This window comes from Accipiter gentilis, chromosome W, assembly GCF_929443795.1.
Source record: "Accipiter gentilis chromosome W, bAccGen1.1, whole genome shotgun sequence".
NCBI lineage: Eukaryota > Metazoa > Chordata > Aves > Accipitriformes > Accipitridae > Astur > Astur gentilis.
In genome coordinates this window covers 35,852,898-35,880,415 of record NC_064918.1, presented here as the reverse complement: position 1 = coordinate 35,880,415, position 27,518 = coordinate 35,852,898, and the positions used below count along the sequence as shown (strand labels likewise).

General features: G+C 41.2%; 1 protein-coding gene across 2 annotated transcripts in view; it reads right to left on the bottom strand.

The window, feature by feature from the left end:
• LOC126035475 (guanine nucleotide-binding protein G(q) subunit alpha) overlaps window positions 1-27,518 on the bottom strand; it is a 175,820-nt gene that overhangs the window by 129,118 nt on the left and 19,184 nt on the right. The window contains exon 2 of one of the 2 annotated variants that reach the window (XM_049794107.1): window positions 629-707. The exons of the other annotated variant lie outside the window; for it this stretch is intronic. The gene's annotated coding sequence lies outside the window, so the exon portion shown is untranslated. The remainder of the gene's footprint in view (window positions 1-628; window positions 708-27,518) is intronic. 2 annotated transcript variants of the gene reach the window in all.

Here is a 27,518-nt window from a genome sequence, read left to right as displayed (position 1 = left end):
AAACAGTTGCACAGCCATATGAATGCTGTATGTTCACCTAGCTACTTAGCCCCCTAAGAAATGCAATGCATTTACCTGCGTGCAGTGCTGCTTAGCCTTTCAGCCTGGATTTTATTTTGATCATTTTTATAAAGCTTTCATGCCTCATTCATGCTCTAATATTTGGCTTCCTGGACAAAGAAAGCCTTATGCTTTACATAATGTTTTAGTTGCCTCGGAGTAGTGTATTTCATAAGCAGTGCAATGTAAGGTTAAAGCATGATGCTGTGCTGCCAACCCTTAATTATTTCTGAGGTAGTACACTGCAAAATCTAACCTGGAAGCCTCTAAATGCTTTTGTCTTTACTGTGCGTGACTGTTCACTCAACTCCTGCTTAGATTTTTGGCTAACACAGCTCATGCTAAGGCCTGATGTATGCTGGGAGCAGCGCCATTAGGTCAAAGCCAGAGCACCATGTAGGCAAGACACCAGAAAGCACTAAAGGGCTATTGTACAGCCATTATCACCTGCAAATTCCTGTCTCCTGCAGCCATCATCTTTTGTTCTGTAGTCTCATCAGAATCTGCTAACTTATTGAAACGGTATAGACCAAGCCTCCAAGCTAGAAGGTATAAAACATTAGCTTACCCAAAAAGCTTTTGAAGCGGATCCAACAGCAGCTGGACTGCTGAGGCTTTCATGCTTCCTGGTGTGACACAGGGGATGCCTGCACCGTGGAGGAGGAAGGATGAGCACTCTCACTGTCGGCTAGGTAACTAATTCTTTTCTTTTGCTCATAGGTACACGATATTAAGAGTTATGGGTTATAAGTTATGAAACCTTATGACTCGAATGGTAAATAAGTGAATTCATGTCTAGTCTAAGCAAAAGGGGATTGAGCCCCTGTTTATCGTGTGTGTTTGTTGTATTTCTTAATGAGATCATGAAATAAAGTTTAAATCACAGAGTATGTTGTCCTGAAAATTTGAGATCCAAACAGACCGTGACACTGTGGACTTTTTGTTGTGAAGCCTTTAGCCCCATCTCCCACATGTATAAAACAAACTTCTAACACAAGTCTTCCTTACACACACGTTCACGGAAAATCAAGCACAATGTTATATACAGACCTATTTTACTTCTTCTGTGGAAACACAAATGGTTGCTATTGCAATCAAACTTCTCCAAAGTTGAAAAGTTAGACCAAGCCTGCTTCCACAATCAGCCTTCACTATGATCCCCAGACTGTGCTGTGGTCAAGAGTAAAGCACCAAATACACAGACCATCTCTGCAGGGCATTGACTGGCCACCAGGATGTAATCTATCAAAGGGGAGAAAACATGACTTTTCTCAAGAGTTTATAAACTTACAGACCTAGGCAATGCAGAACTACTGCATTATATTGGTTTTGTGTGGCAAGGTTTTCGGGGGGGGGGGGGGGGGGGGTTACAGGGGTGGCTTCTGTAAGAAGCTGCTGGAAGCTTCCACTGTGTATGAGAGAGCCCATACCAGCCGGCTCTAAGATGGACCCTCCACCGGCCAAGGCCGAGCCAATCAGTGATAGTGGTAACGCCTCTGTGATAACATTTTTAAGAAGGAAAAAAGTTCGGACAGATGGAAACAGCTGCCAGAGAGAGGAGTGAGAACATGTAAGAGAAACAGCCCTGCAGACACCAAGGTCAGTGAAGAAGGAGGGGGAGGAGGTGCTCCAGATGCCAGAGCAGAGATTCCCCTGCAGCCCGTGGGGAAGACCCTGGTGAGGCAGGCTGTCCCCCTGCAGTCCAGGGAGGTCCACGGTGGAGCAGATATCCACCTGCAGCCCGTGGAGGACCCCACGCTGGAGCAGGTGGGTGCCCAAAGGAGGCTGTGACCCCGTGGGAATCCCACGCTGGAGCAGGCTCCTGTCAGGACCTGCGGATCTGTGGAGAGAAGAGCCCACGGAGCAGGTTTTCTGGCAGGACTTGTGACCCTGTGGGGGACCCACGCTGGAGCAGTGTGCTCCTGAAGGACTGCACACCATGGAAAGGACCCATGCTGGAGCAGTTCATGAAGAACTGCAGCCCGTGGGAAGGACCCACATTGGAGAAGTTCATGGAGGACTGTCTCTCGTGGGTGGGACCCCACGCTGGAGCAGGGGAAGAGTGTGATGAGCCCTCCCCCTGAGGAGGACGAAGTGGCAGAAAATAACGTGTGATGACCATAAACCCCATCCCCGTCCCCCTGTGCCACTGGGGGGGGGGGGGGGGGTTGGTAGAGAAATCTGGGAGTGAAGTTGTGCCTGGGAAGAAGGGAGGAGTGGAGGGAAGGTGTTTTGAGATTTGGTTTTATTTCTCATTACCCTACTCTGGTTGAATGGTAATAAATTGAGTTTATTTTCCCCAAGTTGAGTCTGTTTTGCCTGTGACGGCAATTGGTTGAGTGATCTCTCCCTGTCCTTATCTCGACCCACAAGCTTTTTGTTATATTTTTCTCTCCCCTGTCCAGCTGAGGAGGGGAAGTGTTAGAGTGGCTTTGGTGGGCACCTGGTGTTCAGCCACAGTTAACCCATCATATGCATACAAAAAAAATGCTTCAGGCTACCCTTAGATCTCAGTTTTTCCCTTTTTCTGAAACCTATAAAATGGAGTCATGTTCTTATATATGAAGTGAAATCAAGTACCATATCACACATTGCTTTAATAATTCCATAATATTTTCCACTTTTTCCTGCAAGATATATGTCACACATTTAGTACAAAAGTCTGTTCGATATGAACCCATAAAGCACAGAATAGTATATAGTATGCCTTTTTGACATGATTAACTCTTATCAAAAATTTTGCTTTAACTAATGCGTAACAAAATTATTTGCACCAAATGTCTCTACATCACTGGAATACAAAGTAACTTCCATTTTTGCTCAACAAAATGCTTCTTTAAGAGGGAATCCATATTACTAAGAAAAAAGTCATTAGGTACAAATTTAGCCACTGAGATGGTAAGAACATGTTTGTATTATCTACTCTGTTTTAAAATAAAATAAAAATTGAAGCTTGTAATTATTTTGTAAAGCTTTTTAGCTTGTAACTCTGCTGGAAATTTAGGTAGCAATCAAAATCACACACAATTGGAAAGAAAACATGCTGATAAAGCCATCTGCACTACATTAAAGAAAACAGTATTTCAGATTATTTACACTTTGTAAGTCTATAAAAATTGCAATATATAGGCAAACAAATTAAAATCCAAAGAAGAAAGTAAAACCTAAGGAGTCTATATCTTATTCAGCTTTGTGGTTCTTTAATTGGGTGGCACCGTACTAAGGCTTTGTCAGCCTAAGGCTGATGATAAACTGTATTTGGAGATCTAAAGGTATGCTAAAACTTGCAAAGACTATGAATCACTGGTGCTGAATTAAAACTGTTTCTACTCCTATCTTCAGCTTTTCTAGAAGTCTGTAAGGGAACAGAATTGAACCAAATGTCTTTGTTCATATAGCCACACATACACAAAAAAAGTATACTACTACACATACACATATAAAAATGTAATTTCTCTCTGCTTATGTGATTCCTCAGGTCTGTCCCTTCTTAAATCAATGCTCAATAAACCATGCTGTTTCTTCCCACACACTAATCTTGTGGTTAAGCCAGCAGCAAGAGTGAAGAGAACATTTCTAGCCCTCCTCAACTGCATGGAGTGCCATATGTCCTGCACTTAGGTCACAACAACCCCATGCAATGCTACAGGCTTGGGGAAGAATGGCTGGAAAGATGCCTGGCAGAAAAAGGATCTGGGATTGTGTCGGGGGATGCAAGGGGTTTGTGGAATGCCTGACAGTTCGAGAACAGCATGACCTTGACCAGCTTGTAGTGTATCCTTGAAAGACTGGAAAGATCCGAGAAGAGCGGTACAAAAACAAGATAGTGATAAGAAGAACCGTCCTGACAAACTCACCAATCGTGAATTGTTAGTTACTAAATAAACCAATCATATACTAACACATACTCTGAAGAAGGGGATAAAAAGGTGTGTTAGAACAATAAAGTAGCCATTTTGCATGATCTAATACTTGTCGTGTCCATCTCTACCGCGACAAATGGTGACCCCGACGCATCTGACCGAACAGATCATCTAACAGCGATAAATCCAGCACTAGCAAGAAGTATACCGGTGGCGACGAGAGCTGAGGAGGAGTATAATAGCGGCGAGAAGAGCTGCGGAGACGGAGCCCGGTGAAGCTGAGAGCAGTGGGAATCTGCCCGGTCCGGACCTGAGCTTTGACACCTAAAAAGGTGAGCCACCGGGGAGAAAACTGTTAGAATGGGGCAGCATTTAACAAATAAAAAGGAGTCAATTTTGTCTACCTGGAAAGCCCTATTAAAAAGAAAAGGGGTTAAAACCCCAGAACAAAGCCTGAAAAGGATTTTGATATAGTGTAAGATGCAAGGCTTTACAGCCACAACAATTACTGCATTCAGTGTGGGTGCATGGCAATCAGTAGGATGGAAAATGTTTGGTGAGATCTCTAAAGGACAGAAAGAGCTGTGTAAGTTGGCGATCCTATGGCGTCTATTACACGAGACCCTGAAGGAATGGAAAGCAGAATGTGATGCGAATGATCAGCAAAAAAAGAGAAATCAGTAAAAAAAAAGATTCTCACCAAGGAACAACTAAAACTGATGCTGCAGTATCAGCAGTAGCAGGCAGAACACCCCTCACGGGCAAAAGCAGATCATGCCCTTATCCACCTCCTCCTCCTGCGCCATTAAATACTTTACTGGGCGATGAGGGGCCCTCCTCACCTACTGGTGCAGCAGCGGAAGGGGTGACTCCATCAGCCCCCCCCCCGAGGAGAAAAATGCGGCGAATCCGGTGAATAACACCGAGCCAGAAAGTGCGGGCCAACCTGACTGTGCGGGACATAATGAAAATGAGGGCCGAAAGGACGGTGAGAGTCAAACTGAAACTGAGGCAGAAGAAGCTCTAATTGACGCTATGCGATCTCTGCATCTCACAGATATAACCATAACGAAAGAACCCCTGCCATGGACTCTCCCCCCATCCACAATAACTGTAGTCCCAAGATCCCCTGATCAATTTTGGGAGGGAGTTAGAAGATATGCTGCCGACACTGGCAACTGGGATCTAGTAGAACGCCTCAGCCTGTGCTCTCTAACACCTGCATTTCTAAAGCCTCTAGATAACGCAGCAGAGGCTCCTGCTACATTTCCTGTTTTCAAAGCTGCTGCAGGCACAAACCAGCACGATGAGCACAATCCAATTGGCTGGAAAGTAGTGCAGAATTTGCAGAATAAAGTACAAAAATTTGGAATCAATTCTCCTGAGGTGATACAACAGATCTGCTGTGTCCATATGACATTACGCATCTTGCACAAGTGCTGTTTCAGCCCGTACAATTCCAAGTGTTTCAATCTACTTGGAGGCAGATGGCACGCACAGCGGCACAGCATAATTTACGACTGCCACAGGGTGACCCAAGATTAGGTCTTGGAGACGATGCTTTATTTGGTGAAGGGCCATTTAGTAACCCTCAGCTGCAGGCTACATGGCCTCCGATTGTTCTTGAACAGGCACAAAATCCAGGCCTTATGGCATCAAAGCGAACCATGGAAATGGCAGCTCTGAAACAAAAATACATCGCTATCCACCAAGGCCCCAGAGAACCCTTTTTACAGTTTGTAGAAAAAATATCTGCCGCACTGGAAAAACAGGTAGAAGATGAGGTCTTAAGACAAATGCTGTGCAAACAGTTAGCAAAAGATAACGCTAATGAGGACTGTCAAAAGATAATACAGGCTTTACCAGGAGATCCTTCTGTTCCCGACATGGTGGCTCCATGTTCTAAAGTTGGGACAGTGGAACACACGGTGGCCATCCTCTCGGCAGCACACGTGGCCGCCCTAGCCAATGCTATGAGAAATTCAGGGAAATGCTTTGGGTGTGGCAGAGAAGGGCACATCAAGGTAACTTGTCCACACAAAACATCACCAGGTAAACAACCGGTGAACAACCCACCGGAGATTAATTGCAAGAAATGCGGAAAATCAGGACATTTTGCAAAACAGTGTCGTTCCAAATTTCATGTTAATGGACAGCCGCTACAGGGAAACCACAAAAAGAGCGCGAGAGTGCGCGCGAGGACAACAAGTCCCCTCCTGACAGCTGGCCAATTCCCCTCTGTGAACAATTGTCAGCTGCAACAGCTGGCTCAGCAGGGTTGGATGTATCCACTGCCGACACAGTAACTATAGTCACAAAAGACATCGTTAAGGTCCCTCTTAATGCAAGGGGTCCTATAGGACGAGGACTGAGTGCATTGCTACTGGGAAGATCAAGTAGCACGTTAAATGGAATAATTGTGCATGTGGGAGTTATTGATGCTGATTTTACAGGTCAAATTTGCACGATGGTTTCAACTCCCTACCCACCAGTAACAATCCCTAAAGGTACTCGCATTGCTCAACTTATTCCTTTTTCGAGTTCTATTTTGAAAGCAGAACAGCGACTGCGATGCGATGGAGGCTTCGGCTCTACGGGACCCCCTCAGGTCTGCTGGTCTCAGACTGTCTCATCATCCCAACCACATATGACGTACATGCTGTTGAATCACGGAAGATCGCCGACTACAGTAAGGCTCGCAGGGCTCCTGGACACCGGAGCCAATGTGACTATTATTGCCGATTATCTGTGGCCATCCACCTGGCCAACAGAGGAGGCTGGTATGGGAGTAGTGGGGCTGGGAGGATCCGCGCGAGCAAAGACAGCAGCTACAGCAGTTCTGATTACCAATCCTGAGGGCCAACAAGCAGTCATTAAACCATATGTGACGGCAGCTCCCCTCAATTTATGGGGGAGGGATTGCTTGTCCCAGTGGGGGGTGAGAATTACCACGGATTTTTAACGGGGGCCACTCTGCTGCAGGGTGTTAGACAACCCACGCTTGTTTTAACTTGGTTAACAAATAACCCTGTGTGGGTGTATCAGTGGCCCCTACCAATTGAAAAATTAAAGGCCCTGCAAGAATTGGTACTAGCTGCTGGACACATTGAACCGTCTCAGAGTCCATGGAATACTCCAGTGTTTGTGATAAAAAAGAAATCAGGAAAATGGCAATTTTTGCATGACCTGCGGCAAGTCAATGCTGTCATGGCCACGATGGGGGCTCTGCAACCAGGCATGCCTTCACCTGCCATGATCCCTCAAGATTGGGAAATCATTGTCATGGACCTTAAGGATTGTTTTTTTATGATTCCATTAGCTTCCCAAGACAAGGAAAAATTTGCATTTTCTGTGCCTTCTAGCAATCATGCAGAATCAGCAAAAAGATATCAATGGAGAGTTCTGCCGCAGGGCATGAAAAATTCACCAACCACTTGTCAATCGTTTGTTGCACAAGCTCTGTCACCTGTAAGGGAAAAATTCCCTACTACTTATTGTTATCATTATATGGATGACATTCTGTTAGCATCAGACAACAAGGAGCAGTTGAATGACATGAAAAATTTGGCCATGAATTCGTTACAATATGGGTTAATTATTGCCCCTGAAAAAGTGCAAAAAAATAGAACTCTGGAAATATTTGGGAACGACAATTACAAGCAAGCAGGTTGTGCCCCAACCTGTGAAACTCAACCTTGTGGTTAAGACACTCAATGATGTACAGAAACTAATGGGATCCTTGAACTGGATCAGGCCCTATCTTGGACTGACCAATTCACAGTTGCCACCTTTATTGGAATTATTAAAAAATTCCAATGATCCAACAGAACCCAGAATATTAAATAAGGAAGCGTTAAATGTAATTCACAGGGTGGAACAATGTATATACAAGAAATTTGTTTCTCGAATAGATCTGTCTCAATTGGTACGATTCTTTGTACTAATTGACAAAACTCTGCCATTTGGTGCCTTGGTGCAGTGGAATTCTGAGTGGGATGACCCATTACATATTTTAGAATGGATGTTTTTGTCATTCCGGCCACAAAAGACTGCTCCTGGCTTGTTTGAACTTATTGCTGATGTAATCATAAAAGCCAGAAAATGATGTGTAGAACTAACAGGACGTGATCCAGCTACAATTATTTTACCTGTTCAAAATTGGTATTTTGAATGGTGTCTGGCAAACAATTACGAGCTGCAAGCGGCTATGGAGGGTTTTCAAGGGCAGATCTCGTATCATCTACCGTCACACTCGCTACTGAAATTTGCTCAAGAAATACCATTCGGACAGAAAAATTTAAGCCGGCCAGAACCTGTGAAAGGCCCCACTGTCTTTACAGATGGTTCTGGAAAAACAGGTAAAGCAGCAGTAGTATGGTATGAAAACAACAACTGGAACAGCAAAGTAGTATATCAAAATGGTTCTCCACAAGTAGTAGAGCTGCGTGCACATGGCACGTTGAAGCGGCTGCTTCAAAAACAAAAAGGGGGAATGATTGGGGAGCCACCACAGGCATGTTTAGATAAAGCAGTTTATGTTCTTAACTTTCTCCATTATGGAGATAATTCTTCCCTACCTCCTCTTTTTCAACACTTCTCTTTTTTCAAGACAGAATTTAAAAAAAGGCATCAAAGTACATGTTAAAGATTTAGTTACTGGTCAGTGGAGTAGACCATGTGAGCTATTAACCTGGGGGCGAGGTTATGCTTGTGTTTCCACAGATACAGGCCCACAATAGACTCCCGCTTGATTTGTATGACCATCATCATCTGGAACATCCCAGAGGGTGTGGCAATATGAATACCACCTCAGCCAAAAACTAAGTGTAGGTCACCTTGACCAATATAACAGGTCAAGATTCTCTGTGCATTGCAACCGCATCACAAAGCCCATGAACCAATAGACAGGATGGCTATGACTTGTGCAGCGCACCTGGCCAGCGCGCGCATGCATCATAGGTTGCAACTGAGGCAGATTTTGGCACCTGCTGGCCATGTGTGCTGAAATCCATTCCTCTGCAAATGTATAAAGACCGGGATTTTTTGAAGAGCATCGGACTGGTATACGGCAAGGCCATCGTTGCCTCCATGGGGATGCCCATGCAAAGCTGGCACCTACCGATTGCTGGGCTGAGTTCACGGAGCAAGATGGCACAAGAATGTACAGATGGTTCATCTTCCTCACAGTCCTCGGATGGACGTAGCATGGATACCACCGCAAACCAAAGAAAACATCTGGATGACCCTGGCTGACGTGACCGGACAAGATTGCTTATACCTTAGTACAGCAACACCAAGCAATCCCTTTTACACAGGTTTAATAGGGGGTTACACTGACATCAACAAAGTTTAAGAACTTCTTGATGGAGACCCCTGTGCAGCAGGTCATGGACTCAATGGATGGGAATGCCTAGTCTCCACGGATTGGGCATTCACCCTCATTGTCACCCCAGGAATCACAAATTCTGGGGTCCCTGAATACAGACTGGTGTAGTATTATCTGATTTACTGCTAGACATTGATACTGTCAGACACGCTATGCTACAAAATAGAGCTGCAATTGATTTCTTGCTTTTAGCACAAGGACATGGTTGTGATGAGTTTGAAGGGATGTGTTGTATGAATCTATCCGATCACTCAGAATCCATTTTCAGTAGTATTCAACAATTAAAGAAGGGAGTCAGGAAGCTGACAGAAAGCGATGAATTAGATTGGCTAACAAAGATGTTCGAGGGTTGGGGATTGTCTGGATGGTTGATATCTCTGCTCAAGACTGTGGGGGTAGTGATCTTGCTTGTGATAACTATGCTCCTAATGTTACCCTGTCTTTTCAGTCTTCTGCAAAGGGCCCTGCAGAGGGCAGCCAGGACAATATTTTTAGCACAAATACAAAAAGGGGGAATTGTCGGGGGATGCAACGGGTCTGTGGAATGCCTGACAGTTCAAGAACAGTGTGACCTTGACCAGCTTGTAGTGTATCCTTGAAAGTCTGGAAAGATCCGAGAAGAGCAGTACAAAAACAAGATAGTGATAAGAAGAACCGTCCTGATGAACTCACCAATCATGAATTGTTAGTTACTAACTAAACCAATCATATACTAACACGTACTCTGAAGAAGGGGATAAAAAGGTGTGTTAGAACAATAAAGTAGCCATTTTGCATGATCTAATACTTGTCGTGTCCGTCTCTACCGCGACAGGGGTGTTGGTCCAGTCGGCTGAATATGAGCCAGCAGTGTGCCCAGGTGGCCAAGAAGGCCAGTGGCATCCTAGCCTGTATCAGAAATAGTGTGGCCAGCAGAACTATGGAAGTGATTGTTCCCCTGTATTCAGCACTGGTGAGGCCACACCTTGAGTACTGTGTTCAGTTTTGGGCCCCTCACTACAGGAAAGACATTGAGGTGCTGGAGCATGTCCAGAGGAGGGCAACCAAGTTGGTGAGGGGCCTGGAGCACAAGTCTTATGAGGAGTGGCTGAGGGAACTGGGGTTATTCAGTCTGGAGAAAAGGAGGCTGAGGGGAGATCTTATCACTCTCTACAACTACCTGAAAGGAGGTTGTAGTGAGGTGGGCCTTGGTCTCTTTTCCCAGGTAAAAGGTGATAGGACAAGAGGAAATGGCTGAAAGGGCTATCAAGCATTAGAACAGGCTGCCTAGGGAAGTGGTTGAGTCACCGTCACTGGAGGTATTTAAAAGACATGTAGACATGGCGCTTAGGGACATGGTTTAGTGGTGGACTGGGTAGTGTTATGTTAAGGGTTGGACTCAATGATCTTAAGGGGCTTTTTCAACCTAAATGTTCCTATGATTATATGTACAGGGGCAAAGTGTGAAAAGTAGTCCTGGTGAAAAAGGAAATCATGGAAAATTTCCAGCACAGAATGCACTAAAATAGAATAACAGAATATGAATTATAGATCTAATAAAATTTATGGGATTGCACAGAAATTATTAGAAAGTTGTGGTTTAACCCCAGTCAGCAACTAGGCACCACACAACTAGGCTCACTCACTTTGCCCCCACCCAGTGGGATGGGGGAGAGAATCAGAAGGAAAAAAGTAAACCTCATGGGTTGAGATAAGAACAGTTTAATAGGACAGAAAGGAAGAAAATAATAATAATAAAAAGAATTGGAATATACAAAACAAGTGATGCACAATGCAATTGCTCACCACTCGCTGACTGATGCCCAGTTAGTTCCTGAGCAGCAGTCCGCCCCCCCAGGCCAACTCCCCCCCCAGTTTATATACTAGGCATGATGTCACTTGGTATGGAATACCCCGATGGCCAGTTTGGGTCAGGTGCCCTGGCTGTATCCTGTGCCAACTTCTTGTGCCCCTTCAGCCTTCTTGCTGGCTGGGCATGAGAAGCTGAAAAATCCTTGACTTTAGACTAAACATTACTTAGCAATAGCTGAAAACATCAGTGTGTTATCAACATTCTTCTCATACTAAATCCAAAACATAACACTATACCAGCTAGTAAAAAGAAAATTAACTCTATCCCAGCCAAAACCAGGACAGAAGTGAATACAGTCATTTTCAGCACAATATACAGGGACTTATGAAATCTTCACATTAATAGCTTCTCTTAGATTGTTATGATCAAGGGGAAGAAAGTCAATATTTTTATACTGTTACAAGAAAAGCACACAAAAAGAAAGTTTCAAGTATTTTTTTTTTTAAAGAAGAACACAAACAACATTATTAACTACAAGAAAACAAGGAAAAGGTGGGAATAACGAATCTCTGAGGTTATCTAAGCAAAGCTGCAATGATTACAGCATTATTCCTAGTGGAGAGTGGGGTTTAAAACTATTACAGCACTGAAGTCAAACCTTGATTTCACTATTTTTATATATTTTTGACCTTTTAAATTCCCATGATTGGCATTATGAGAAGATCAAAACATTCACTGATACCACACTCATAGCAGAGCCAAGAAGGTAGTCAAGTTGCTTAAATGCAGCAGTAACCCCTTATACACAAACATCATGCACAATTTATTACTACTATTTTTTCTGGCGCACACCCTGCAAAAATTAAAGTACAAATTGGTAAAGCAGAATATGCTTTGAATCATAGAATATCCTGAATTGGAAGGGACCCATGAGGATCACGGAGTCCAACTCCTGACTCCACAGAGGGCAACCTAAACGTTAAACCATATATCTAAGTGCATTGTCCAAATACTTCTTTAACACTGACAGGCTTGGAGCCATGACCACTTCCCTGGGGAGCTTATTCCAGTGCTTGACTACCATCTCAGTGAAGAACTATTTCCTAATATCTAATCTGAACTTCCCCTGATGCAGCTTTAAGCCATTCCCTCAGGTCCTGTCACCAGACACAGCAGAGAATAGATCAGCACCTCCCCCTCCACTTCCCCCCTTGAGGAAGTTGCAGACAGCAACGAGGTCACCCCTCAGTCTTCTCTAAGCTGAGCAAACCTAGGTATCCTCAGCCACTCCTCATAAGTCATGCTCTCAAGGCCTTTCACCATCTTTGTTGCCCTCCTTTGGATACATTCTAACAGTTTGATGTCCTTCTAATATTGTGGAGCCCAGGTGAGGCCGCACCAATCCTGAGTATAATGGGGCAATCACTTCTTTCGACAGGTTAGCTATACTGAGCTTAATGCACCCCCGGACACAGTTGGCCTTTTTGGCTGCCAGGGCACACTGTTGACTCATATTGAGCTTACCATCAACCAAAACCCCCAGATCCCTTTCTGCAGGGCTGCACTCCAGCCTCTTGTCCCCCAGTCTATATGTACACCCAAGATTACACCATCCCAGGTGCAGAATCCAGCATTTGTTCTTGTTAAATTTCACACAGTTGGTGATTGCCCAGCACTCTAATCTATCAAGATCTCTCTGTAAGGCCTCTCTACCCTCGAGGGAATCAACAGCTCCTCCTAATTTGTCCTGTTGTCCCCCTCCAGCCCCACTGACTAACATTTTTCTCCACTGAATGAAATTTCAGTCATTATAACTGGAAAAGATGAGTCTGGATATCTTGATGTTTTCTAATATTATACGTAATTATCATGTACCAAAACATATCTAGGAAACAAAGAAAACCACATTTACCTCACAAATACAACTTTATACTTTGTACATTCTGCTTTCATGAATTGTAGATAAAATATTTGATGCTTGATTTTCTAATTGATATTTTAAATAAGTACTGTAATATCTGGAAAACATACTTGATATATATTTGTATACATCAGAAATGCAGATTAAAACCCGGTATGTTATATAATTTATTAATTTTTAATAATATGTTAAAAACTGAAGTGCAAAAACATAAAAGTACACTTTCCAAAGGGGGGGGGTGGGGGGTGTGATGGTAATATTTAACATATTTTACATTTCTAAGGTCTGTTTTGACAGCCTAACATTAACTTTTGACCTCCCACTTGTATTAAGGGCCTCCATCCAGGAAATCAAGGATACTGCAAAGCATTTTGTTTCTTAGAATGTATAAATGCTTTCAAAATTAATTATTTTATCATACCAAAGCCAGCATAAACATCTCTTTACTGAAAACAGAAGTCATAGGAATAGTTATACTTCTGTTACGGTGCAATATTTACGTCAAGCAGCATTTTTTATATTATTAAATATCACTATCTTAAATGAGAGACTAAGAACAGCAAGTGCTTCTTAGTGCTTTCATGGTTTTTTTCCCCTCAAAAATGGTTGGCCACTGTTTCCAGAAGAGATATTCACTCAAATTCTAGGCTTTAGCCTAGATATCATGGAGCATTCCTTCTGAAAAGAATTACTTTTCCTTATAATAACCAAACACAAATAGAATCATAGAATGGCTTCGGTTGCAAGGTACATTCAAAGATCATCTAGTCCAATCCCCCTGCCATGGGCAGGGACATCTTCCACTAGACCAGGTTGCTCAAAGCCCCATCCAACCTGGACTTGAACACTTCCGGGGAGGGGGCATCCACAACTTCTCTGGGCAGCCTGTTCCAGTGTCTCACCACTCTCATTGTAAAGAATTTCTTCCTAATATCTAATCTGAATTTACCATCTTTCAGTTTAAAGCCATTACCCCTCATCCTGTCACTACAGGCACTGGCAAAAAGTCTCTCTCCAGCTTTTGTATAAGTCCCCTTTATATACTGAAAGACCACAATAAGATTTCCCTGGAGCCTTTTCCAGGCTGAACAATCCTGACTATCAGCCTTTCTTCATAGGAGGCCTCTGATCATCTTCGCGGCCCTCCTCTGGACCTGCTCCAACAGCTCCATGTCTTTCTTGTGCTGGGGCCCCAGAGCTGGATGCAGTACTCCAGGTGGGGTGTCACCAGAGCAGAGCAGAGGAGGAGAATCACCTCCCTTGACCTGCTGGCAACTGATACTTTGGTTTAGAACCTTTTTATATGTTATTTAGTTGCACAAAAGAAAGAACATTATCATATGGGTTTAGCTGGTACAAAACATAAATGCAGATCAAGCTGGTTCTTCTAACATGATGGGTTAAGAACATTTCTCCCATGCAGCTATTTGGGATCTCATTGTGCTATATAATATACTCCTGGGGAAGATAGTAAAACTATCCCCCATGACTCTTCTGCTTGTGCTTTTTGGTTGTGCTTCAGAACACTCCACATCCTTTGTACTAGTAAGATAAAAACATGATAGCTGTTTATGAATACATAATTAGACAGTCAACTTACTAGTATTATTATCAACTTATGTTAGAAACATAAAGCTACTATATATCAAATATCAGTATTCAGATGCTTGTCTTATAGTTTCCATTATCCATAACTTCCATTTGCTCAGTCAGCACTACACCCAAAAGAGAGAAGTTTCCAAGGCTCAAACATACCACCTGTACTAAAATGATAAAGTAATTCTTTCTTCAATCAAACCACAAACAAACACAAAAAAATACAAGTCCAGGGTCTTGCAACCAAAGCCTTCCACCAACTTGAATCCTCATGGATAACATGAATTTTTAAAAAATATACCTTACAATATTTATTACTCATTGTATATCTTTATTGGTTTCCAAAGAGAGTACATCTTGAGAGTACCATAAACATAAATACTTAACTTACACTGTTAAGATAGTATTAAGTCTTACAGTAAATATTTTCTTCTCATATTTAACCCTTTTTCCTTGTACCAGTGTAAAGAACTTCTTCACGCTCCTCTTTCTTATTAAGACTGAACAAGCAGTAACTATCTAGACCTACACCTACCTAGTTTCAAGCAACTCATAGACGTTTCTTAAAAGAGCATTCATCTCACTCCCATATACTTGTCATCCTGGCTACTCTGTTGTCTCAGATTTGCCTCAGTGTCATTACATGTGATTACATAATTAAACTTAAGGGGGGGGGGGAAGAGGTACATTAGCCATTTGATAAGGAACAAACAAAAACACTCTTCCATAAAATTAAATAAAATAAGATTTTTTTAAAAAAAGCACACACACAGAGGAATCTTTACCTAGAAATCATATGGTTAATTCTAGCCATAACCTCCAAGAAAGGAATAGAATAGGAGGTAATCTGAGGGAGGTAGGAAGGCAAGGCTAAACTAAAGAGGATATAACTTTCCAGTTACCAGCCTTGAGAATGCATTGTGAAATCATTTCCCTCTTTCCCCTCACATTAAGGCTCTAAGATTGCAGCTATTGCTTCCTTGGCTATGCACAAAACATAGTTCTTCCTTATGAAAGCCACTGTTCAAAGTGACAGTTTCTCACAGGATATTAAGAAATGCTAAGAGAGGCTATGTCCCCAAAAGACTTGTTCCTTAAAACTAATAATATTCTGTCATCCTTTTTCCCCCCGTGAGTATGCACAGACCAAACTAGATCAAAGTTCACAATAAGGAGCTCTGACATGATAGGAAGATGAAAACACTACTCAGTTTTTATTTTCATCTCTCACATAATCTGAGAGACTCAAGTGTTGAATTTGTATTTCCCCTTGGTCCTAAATTTAAAGGGTCACTTACAGTTTTATCTGTCGGTCACAATACCCACCCACATGCATGTGCACACAGAGAAATCCATACTGGTTCCAAGGGCAACAGCATTATAAATCCACCCAGAAGGAAGCACAGTTCCAAATATTGTGACACATTTCCTGCTGCTTACAGTGGGTTGTCCTTAACTTAAGAGTGCTTTTTAACGGTTATTTCCCTTGGAGAGAGTCACCAGCAATTTATTTTTTGCTGTCCTCTTGCACTTCTATGTCTTCATAGCCATTGCAAGGAGCTGTATATGAACCAAGCAGCCCCTCTCAAAGGAAACTAGCCCCTCCACAGACTTTATCCACCAGCAAGGAGAGGGGGGAGCCCAGCCAGCTCCCCTTCACCAGCACACCTCATGGAAGTTGGCCATGTTCCCATACAGATTAACCAGGGCCAGCCAGCTCTCTAGCTGGACAGGAACAATACAACTTCTATATTATTGTATCTCAGGTGAGACTCCAAGTATAATTTCAACCATTTCAAATCTAGCAAGACAGGTAATAAGAAGTCATTAAATAAATTCATGTTTTAATCATGTTCCTTGTATATTTTAATATCAATATACCTATGTGCATACTTTCATGTGTGTACACAGACACACACAGAGTGATGAAGACTTTATAGATACAAATTACCACTGGTACTCTGCAGGTTTAAAAAATCAGGTCAAGGGCAATATTATCAAAGAACAAGTTTATAATTAAAATAATAATTAGATTCTACACACACACACACACACACACACAAAGAAATCCCTGCTTTTTCTTTTAAAAAAAAAAAAAACAAAAAAAGAGCAAGAGAAAGCAAATTGAATAGCTAAGTTCTGAGATGACATCCTTGCTAGCCTTATGCACTATACCATACAGGTATTTTGATGCTAACTACATGATTACTGAAATGCAATGTCACTTTCAGGTGCAGTATTTGCTCATGAAAATAAATGAAAACTAAAAAAAAAAAAAATATAAAAAAAAATTAACCTTGGGGGAAAGGAAGGACATAAGCTTTTATTGGGTCACTAAGAACATGAGATTAGAAGATACCAAGGACAAACAGCCAGCTTTTACCAGTCAAAGCATCTGGTCACTTCATTTTGCATTTGCATTCATAACAACACAGTGTATTAACACACTGTGTCATTTAAAGCATTGCTTTCCTATGCCTGAAAAGAACAGCATAATATTCCATTTCTTCTGCAAAATTATTAGCAGCACAACAGAGCATTGCATTATTATGCAGACAGCATTCACCTGTAGTGCCCATTCAGCCAGACTAGCTTGAATTCAGCTCCATTCTGTCCACCTGCTCAGCTGAGCTAATTCAGTAGCTAAAAGGAAAATTGTTTCCGGCCTTTTCAGACAAATCAAAACTAATGGTTCTAATACTCCCAACATTCTCTTCAAGAAAAGCTGCTGCTTCTCTTTATAATTACCTAGCAGCTTGTTATAGGCTGAAAGTACGTATTTATTTAGATTTGATGACATAACCTTGTATATACCAAATCAGCAACTCCTCAAGAAGTTTTTATAATTTTTTTGCAATGTTTTTATAGAATTTATATAAACACACACATAAAATATCAACCAAAAATGGCTAGATTAATAACTGCTCCCTATTCAAAAGGCATTAAAAATCATAAGATTATCTCAATCAGAACACAATGGAAATTATAGATAAGCAGTCTTCCTTGTTGCCTTTCAGAAACAGTATCTACTCACTGATACTTTTACAGTATGAGAAGTCTTAATGAATGCAAGAATTAGAAGCACTGAGTTACAACTACTGTTTTATTCAAACAGCATCAGCTCTAGCAAATAAGCTATACTAATGAGGTACAGCTTTATGTATCTTATAAAAAGCCATCTCCTTTCTCTCCCAAATTTTCGTCATAGTTCTGCTCTCACTTGAAATGTTATGTGGCTTTTTGTTTAATATTACTCCACAAGCTGTTCACTGGCATAAAAGTTATTAACATTATAAATACTGCTTTAACTCTGCATCTGAGAAAAAATCATAAATTCACTTAAGCCACTGGATAATTAAGGTTTTATAAGTATTTCAATATTTCTACTTTTCACTAGTGGTACCCACCAAAGCCACTCTATCACTCCCCCCTCCTCAGCTGGACAGGGGAGAGAAAATATATAAAAAGGGCTTGTGGGTTGAGATAAGGACAGGGAGAGATCACTCAACCAATTACCATCATGGGCAAAACAGACTCAGCTTGGGGAAAATTAACTCAATTTATTGCCATTCAACCAGAGTAGGGTAATGAGAAATAAAACCAAATCTCAAAACACCTTCCCTCCACTCTTCCCTTCTTCCCGGGCACAACTTCACTCCCGGATTCTCTACCTACCCTCCCCCAGGAGGACAGGGAATGGGGGTTGGGGTCAGTTCATCACATGTTGTCTCTGCCACTTCATCCTCTTCAGGGGCAGGACTCCTCACACTCTTCCCCTGCTCCAGCGTGGGGTCCCTCCCACAGGAGACAGTCCTCCACGAACTTCTCCAACGTGGGTCCTTCCCATGGGCTGCAGTTCTTCATGAACTGCTCCAGCATGGGTCCCTTCCACAGTGTGCAGTCCTTCAGGAGCACACTGCTCCAGCGTGGGTCCACCTTGGGGTCACAAGTCCTGCCAGAAAACTTGCTCCAGTGTGGGCTCTTCTCTCCACAGATCTGCAGGTCCTGCTAGGAGCCTGCTCCAGCACGGGCTTCCCACGGGGCACAGCCTCCTTCAGGCACCCACCTGCTCCAGCGTGGGGTCCTCCATGGGCCACAGGTGGATATCTGCTCCACCGTTAACCTCCATGGGCTGCAGGGGGACAGCCTGCCTCACCATGGTCTTCCCCTCGGGCTGCAGGGGAATCTCTGCTCTGGTGCCTGGAGCACCTCCTCCCCCTCCTTCTTCACTGACCTTGGTGTCTGCAGGGTTGTTTCTCTTACATGTTCTCACTCCTCTCTCTGGCTGCCGTTTCTGTGCTGCCGCAACTTTTTTTCCCCTTCTTGAATATGTTATCACAGAGGCGCTACCACTGTTGCTGATTGGCTTGGCCTTGGCTGGCAGCAGGTCCGTCTTAGAGCCGGCTGGCATTGGCTCTGTTGAACACAGGGGAAGTTTCCAGCAGCTTCTCACAGAAGCCACCCCTGTAACCCCCCCCCCCCCCCGCTATCAAAACCTTGCCACACAAACCCAATACATATACTTACTTATGGTTTTGCAAAATTGACTCAAATATATTTCTAGTCATTTTTATTTGTTAGGGAACAAGATACTTAAGAACATACTTAGGTAGGGAATCATTTCCTATTCTGATATCCTGACAAAAATCATAACGCAATTTCAGCTCACACAAGGAGGGGAGGACTTGTAGCTTGTTTGTCTTTTTTTTTTTTTTTTTCTTCCTTTTTCGAAAGGAAACTTTTACTTCCAGGAAATAAACATTTATTTTATGTCATTCCTTTTCACAACAGTCAAATGAAGAGTGTTCAAGTCCAGATTTTTAGCTTACATTTTCAGCTGTTAAAGTGTTATCCACACAAGTCAACATTCTTCATAAATTTTTTATATTATAATTTCAGTTCAACCAAAAAAAACAAGTAACCAGGCACACAACCAGCTGTCAATAACAACACACAACAGCTGTCAACTGGCTTATTTAAAATTACACCAAGCCTGTAAGTCCTTCTTCAGCAACTGCAAGAAGGCACATGTACATGAACTTGTGGAGGAAGCCTAATTGATCTTAAATTATTTTAAGTTAAAAATAGAAAAACTTTTTGATGAATTTTAGTCTCTAAATCAGATAAAACAGATTTAGAGGCTACAGTTTAAGTGGGATTGGAACACTGTGTCTTGTGAAAAACAAACTCTGGGAAATACAACAGAAGTTAAGAATGTTTTCTTTGTTCTCAGGCCTGCCCTGGACACACAGACAGAAACTACAGATAATACTTATAATGACTAAAAAAATAGCCCTTTTAGATGTATAAAAAAATAACAGCATAACACTACTGTTGCCCTAAAGGCCTTCAATCTTTTATTATAAAAGTCCCTTTGAAAACTACTATTTTTCAACACAAGGAAAAATATTAATATAAACACTACGCCTTCCACTAACTTCATAATTTCTGATTTACAGACTCCCCATATGGCTTTGGATATCATTTTGCAGAATTTACAATTTAGAGATCCCCATTCACCACCAAAGAATGAAGTATCACCTCCATTGACTGTGTGCCATTCAGACATAGCTCCTTCATACAAACCCACATCCAGCTGTTCAATGTCCCCCTGAAGATCTTTGAACCATGTGTCGTGCTTTAACCCCAGCCAGCAACTAAGCACCATGCAGCTGCTCACTCACTCCCCCCCCCCTCCCCAGTGGGATGGGGAAAAAAAGTTAAACTCTTGAGTTAAGAACAGTTTAATAGGACAGAAAGGAAGGAACTAATAATGATAATAATAACAATAATAAAATGACAATAATAATAAAAAGAATTGGAATATACAAAACAAGTGATGCACAATGCAATTCCTCACCACTTGCCAACCGATGCCCAGTTAGTTCCTAAGCAGCAATCCACCCCCACCAGGCCACAGTGCCCCCAGTTTATATACTAGGCATGGCGTCACATGGTATGGAATCCCCCTTTGGCCAGTTTGGGTCAGGTGCCCTGGCTGTGTCCTGTGCCAACTTCTTGTGCCCCTCCAGCCTTCTTGCTAGCTGGGCATGAGAAGCTGAAAAATCCTTGACTTTAGTCTAAACACTACTTAGCAACAACTGAAAACATCAGTGTGTTATCAACATTCTTCTCATATTAAATTCAAATCATAACACTATACCAGCTACTAGAAAGAAAATTAACTCTATCCCAGCTGAAACCAGGACACCATGTAAGTGAACAGAAGAGAGTTTCAGACCATTTTCAATAATAATAATAAACCATTTCATGATCTCCTGTTACCAATTTTACTGTTTTCAGTAGTACAGCAAATATACAGTCACACTTCTTAAAAAAATTAAGTTACAGAACAGCTTGGAAAAAATAAATTAAGGAAAGTGATAATGACCTCAGGAAAGGTTAATCATAGAAACCTTATTAAGGATTTTATTTTTACATCCTTACTCTTTAAGTATTCCCAACAGATTACTGCAAACTATGGCTCTATTAATGTAAATAAGGGTAGAAAACTTATAAAGATAATATATTGCAAGGGGTTTTAATAATTTCAGAGGCATTCTTTAAAAATAAAGAATAAAAAGCATTAGATGCTTTAGAAAAATTTCTGCACATCACTTAGTAACCCAAGTATCTAAATAGCTTTTTCAAAAGGGAAGGAAGGAGGAGTCCAAGAACCAAGTTACCATGGTGTGAATAGTTATCACATATCAGCTGCTCCACAATAATTTTTTTTGCATGTATAACTTAGTTATGTACAAATACCAAGCTTTATAAATGCTGTCCTGAAAAGTGACTTCATCTTTAGACTTGGGGAAATTAATCTAATTTATTGCCAATTAATTGTAACAGAGTAGGATAGTAAGAAATACGAACAAAACTAAAAACACTTTACTCCCACCCCTCCCTTCTTCTCAGGCTCAACTTCACACTTAACTCTTCTACATCCTTCCCCCCAGCCATCCCAGGACAGCCCAGGGGAATGGGGGTTGCAGTCAGTTCATAACACTTCCTCTGTGCTGCTCCTTCCTCATGTTTTTCCCCTGCTCCAGCATGGGGTCCCTCCCACAGGACAGTCCTTCACAAACTGCTCCAGCATGGGTCCATTTCCTTCAAGAACAGATTGCACCTGTGTGAGCCCCTCTCCACAGGCTGCAGTTCCTGCTAGAAGCCTGCTCTAGCATAGGCTCTCCGTGGGCTGCAGCTTCCTTCAGGACATATACACCTGCAGTGGTGTGGGGTCCTCCATGGGCTGTAGGGGGACAGCCTGCCTCACCACAGTCTTCCCCACAGGCTGCAGGGGAATCTCTGCTCTGGTGCCTGGAGCACCTCCTCCCCCTCCTTCTTCACTGACCTTGGTGTCTGCAGGATTGTTTCTCTCACTTCCTTCACTCCTCTCAGCTGCTGTTGTGCAGTGTTTTTTTACCCTTTCTTAAATACGTTATCACAGACACGCTACCAGCTTTACTGATTGTCTCAGCTTTGTCCAGCAGCGGGTCCATCTTGGAGTTGGCCGAAACTGGCTCTGCCCAACATGGGGGCAGCTTCTGGTGAATTCTCACAGAAGCCACCCCCGCAGCCCCCCCCCCCCCCATGTAAACCCAATACAGGGAAAGAGATGTTATTAAAGAATAATGTTGTCTTGGCTTTTGCTAGGAAGGATTGCTAACATAAAAAGATGCATCTGTTCATATTTACCATTATGAATTTTACTGGCAATCTTAGAAACTAATGCATGATGCAATTACACTATGATTTGTTTACTTGAAATTATCATCTTTCTAATTAAATTCAGGAGATATTTATTAATTTTCTTTGAAACCATAAGAGAAAAATTGTCTGAGATTCTCTTGGTCCATGAAGTTGGAGAATGATCGACAAGAAAGTTCATGTTTTATATTTCCATGTCCTGTGAATTCAGCTAGCTCATTTCCTAGGTCCAAATCCAGTCTTGTCTCAGTTTCCACCCAATTTGCTTTGTCTTCTTCATCTCACTTAAGAAACAACTATTTTTCTTATTATTTAAAAATAATACATCACCTATAGCAATGCTCTATAGCCTACCTAAGGATGGGAGCCTTTTGCTGTCAAGAAGACCACAATTAGGGGAGTATTTGATTCTTATAACATTAGAATGTAATAGTTCACTTCCTTACAAACTCAGCTGAGTAAGATTTTTTTTTTCCCCTTCTAATTAATCTAGGATATTTTCTGAGACACACTTCTCCAACACTCTAAACCTATTCTATTATCTATCTGACCAAAAGCTTCCCATCTCTTTATTAACTTAAACTGTTCATTTTCCATTTTTATTGGTGACCAATAACCTTTGTAAAGCACTTCTGAGAAATGTGTAAAAGATAATTGTAAATCAAGTTACAGACACCTGGCTCAGTTTAAGTGTAGGAGAAAATTCAGAAGTCAGGGTCATTTTGGTAGACTTAGAACTGACACATGGGAAAGTCAACTTCAAACCTCTCAATCTAAGAATACTGTTGTGCAGCTACACATATTGCCTAGGTCAAAGTTAATTTAAAGGCTGTGTGAATATACATGCACATGCAAAGAGAAGCAGAAGGGGAGCTGTCTTTTGTTTCTTCCTGACAAAGACAGCCTGAAAATTTTGTTTGCAGTTTTCCCTGCTTGCTTTCTTATTTTTAAAACCATCAGAAACATTAATTCTAGTCTCCTACTTCACTGATGCTTCCCTTGAATTCAGTGATGTGAATTGACAGTAGTTATAACCATTACCTGAAAGGAAGTCAAATCAAACAAAAAAAGACTGGTAATTTAGGTGTCAACAAAGACAAATAACTGAATAGTTTTGACACTGCCTAATCAAAGAATAAAAACTTCCCTAATCAATTAGGTTACTATATAAACTTTCTACAGTCTAACGTGGAAAGCAAGGCAATGGACAAGTGAAACACCGTCAATGGCTTAGACAATTTAAAATATAGAAATACCATAAAGAGTACAAAACATTCAAAGTGTTTTCACCTAACAGACTAATGATTTTGATGTTATTACTGACACTGATATACAGAAAAAAGAGAATACACAGTTCAAGTTCTTCATGAGAATCAGACGTAATTAACAGATGTTTCTAAAACTAAAACGATCTATTTAAAGGATTAATATTTCATTATCACCCAGCACTAACAGGGAAGGAAAGTTCCTGAGGTGAAATGCCAGTTCTACCACTTTTGTGCAAAGTAGTATTCAATCACTAGGGCCAAGTTTTTATTCTGTGTACATAAAACACTACTTAGAGATGTCAAGCAAACATAAGCCTTTTGCCACTTGAGCTGTGCTTAGCAGCTCTGAAAATCATAGAATCATAGAATTGTTTAGGTTGGAAAAGACCTTTAAGATCATCGGGTCCAACCGTAAATGAATGCTTGGCTTTCTCAGTCTGTAGGCATGGCAAAACTCCCACTTGAAATCACTCTCCAGAGTATCCCTTTGGACCTAAGTTAGGTTCAGGAGCACACTTTTGAAGTGAACCTCCCAATTGTCCCTGCTTACTATGCATATACTATTCATTAGCAACTAAGAATCCCCAAGTGAGGAACTGGATTCCTTTAGAATGAAATTAAGAAGGGAAATGGAAACTAAATACATCTTGAAATATGTACTCCAAGACCACACTTAATACATTCTAGCCACAAATAGGCATTTAGTCCCTGAGATCAGACTAGACTTGATCTGAAGCAAAAAAAAACAAACAACCCCAAGCCCTGGAACATGGACATCTGGATCTCAACACATACTGTTTTGCCCTACAGACCCACTCTCTCCTGTCCACATTACTTGCTAATGTAGACATAGCCTTTGTCTCCATTGCCCCACCTACAATCACTGGGATAATAATTACCTACTTACCTGCCTCACCAAGGTGACAGACTGATTAGCTAGTGGATGTACAACACACTGAACATGTAAAGTGCTAAATAACTATTCCCTTTTATTACAAATACTATTGAGCTGTTACCATCCAAAAAGAAAGCAGAATGAAAGCAAGAATTAATTTGGAATATCTTCAATTTCTCTACTGTTAAACTTTGTTCCAGTTGATTAAACTCTGATCATAGCATATTTATTTCATAAAAGTTGATAAAATTCTGACACATCCACACAAAGTGTGTTGTTGATTTTAGTTAGGATACTGCTTTGTAAAGTAGAAGTCTGCCCTTTATATAGTAAAAGTTTTTCATAGGCCTGAGAAGAATATTTAATACCTACCAACCAGGAATAAAAAAAAAAAAATAAAAAAATTAACTGAACCCTTCTCAATGTCATTGCTACAAAACCAGAAGCAACAAATACCAGCTAGTATTTTGTTAATCTACTCTATTTATTAATTCTTGCTTAATTTGACCAAAGATTATGTAAGGAATGTGTGGATATTAATTAACAAAACAGCTTTTTCAAAAATATCTTTAACATATCTATTTAGCATTATATTTAGGCTTCCAAAGTTCCTTAACTAGTCAGATTTGGCAGTACAGCAATAGTCTGCTGTGAATCTGAAGACCCAAACTTGCAGACCCCTGAATGTGAGGCAGAAGATGCTAGAGCAATACACATACTATTACAAAAAGTCACTCATTAGGTATATGATGAGAACACATTTTCTACCTGGAAACTAGGGCTCAGAACTGAGGCTTTGACTTACACTCCAGATGTGAGTCCTGCTGTTCTTTTTGAGAATTTCACTGATTATCCTTAGCGGGGCCTTTGTCAATGACTGTAAGACATGTTCAGTCTGAATTTCCCTTCACAGCAACAAGAAAGAATGGTTTGGGATTTAGGCCCAACTCCACAAATGCAAAGTCTCTACATATCTGCTCTGCTGTTTTGTATTTCTACTGTGCAAAAAATCCATACTGCCTCTGGTTTTTACATTTAAGGTCCTCAGAAGGTTAGGATTTTGCTTCTGACATCCTAAAGCATCCCATTGTTGACAAGACAAAGGAGTTTAGTCCCACATTCTTAAGCACCAGAGTCCAGAAACTAAAACATCTTTTTACCAGAGTTTTATCTACCAAAGCAAGCTTGTCATACAGTGTGAGGGCAATTTCTCTGCTTCAAAATACAGAGGCGGCAATAACCTCTTCTACATAAAACAGCTTAGTCTTTAGCAGTCATGCTGAATGTGGAAAAGTTTTAATTAATTTGCCTAATACAATTCAAACTCCCATCTTCAATCTCTCAAGAAAGCAAACTCACTATCAGTCTACACTGCAGTATATCTTTCTTCCATGTATTAAAAAGTAGGAAGCATCATCAGATAAAAGGAACCATGTTCTCATCATCAGTCAAAAGGTAGAGTCCTGGCTTCTGATTCTGCCTTGACCTCACAGTTCTTATTATTTATACATGTACCTACTCACTAATCCTATTCTGCCTAGGCTTCTAAATCAGGTCAATGGGCAAATAAGTCAGGTACTGAAGTGCTCCCTGATGGAGGACCCAGTTCTCTCTGAGAATCCTGGAATCTCTTGAAATAGATTCTTCATCTACACAATGTGACATGATGAGGATAAATGCATGCATTCAGGTGTGCAAGTCTGCCAATAGCTGCAGTGTGAGGAGCCAGTAACTAAAGACAGATGTACCAGAAATAAACGCCTTGAATTTCAGTGGTTTTAAACACATTTAGAGGAGACAGTGACAGGACCTTCCATATACACATTCAAAAATATTAGTCAAAATTCTTTCCAAACACCAGTATGACTGCATAGTCTAGAACATCTCATAATAAGGTTTTTCAGAACAAATGACTACCAGTGTCACCAAAAATATTAGTACCTCTCAGTAATCAGTACAAAAGGGTGAAAAGTTTTCTGCCAGTTTAGAGAGCTGAAATGAGGGGTCTGCTAAGTACCAGAGCCAGCACTGGGGGCAGCAGACTGTGTGCTGAAACTAGGATTATTTCTTCCAGCTGCAGCAAGATCAACCCCATCCTCTTGTGGAAGATTGCTTCGGTCAGACAACTGACACGTGCAAACAGTGTATACAGATAATGAAAGGGTAGATTTGCTGATTAACTAGGTTCTTTTCAACACAGCCACACAATGCTACAGGTGAAATAAAAGCATTTTTGTCACCTGCATTTTTGCAAACTGCTGTAAATTTTCTTTTCCCCCTCACTTTTGAATAGCTATATTTAATTGTTATATTTTGTTTTCTTGACTTCTGGTTCCCTTCATTTTCTGAACTATTGCAACTTATTTAAAACACAACTTGTTGTCTAATTCTTCATGAACATTTCTAAGCTTCAGAAATATTTACAAGCAATAGTTGCTGGATTACTCTGCTGTTTTACTCATGCAAACTAGTTTACAGAAATCTCTATATTTATATCCTTTGTTGCATCTTTCAAGGAAGTCCTATAAATAGCAATTTTTAATGGAATTATAACAAGATGATGTTCCCAATATATTTAAATGTGAAGCTTAGTTCAGACATTTAGTGAAGTCTGGGTAACATGAAAATCTTACTACTCCTTGGCAAGCATTTCTAGTGCAACATAAATTACTAAAAGCTACCGCTTTGGTACCTTGGTCTCTTCTCCATCTCAGCATATAAACTGGATAATAAGATAGATGGGGAACAGTATCATCTACAAGAGTAATATCTCCTTCCTCTTCTCTCCTCCCCCAACTCAAATACTTAATGTCAGTATGATACTTTTCCAAAGAGAAAAGTTGTTATATGAAAATACTGACCCAGAGTCCTCAGTTGAAGGCAAACTCCCGATCATCTAGAAATAGAATCATCCAGCAGGATCCAAGCCATAGTAATTAAGTGGTTCAAAGACAAATTGCAATGTTGGTCTGACTCCCTGATAATTTACAATATCAAATGCACTATAAAGCAAATAGGAAAGAAAAA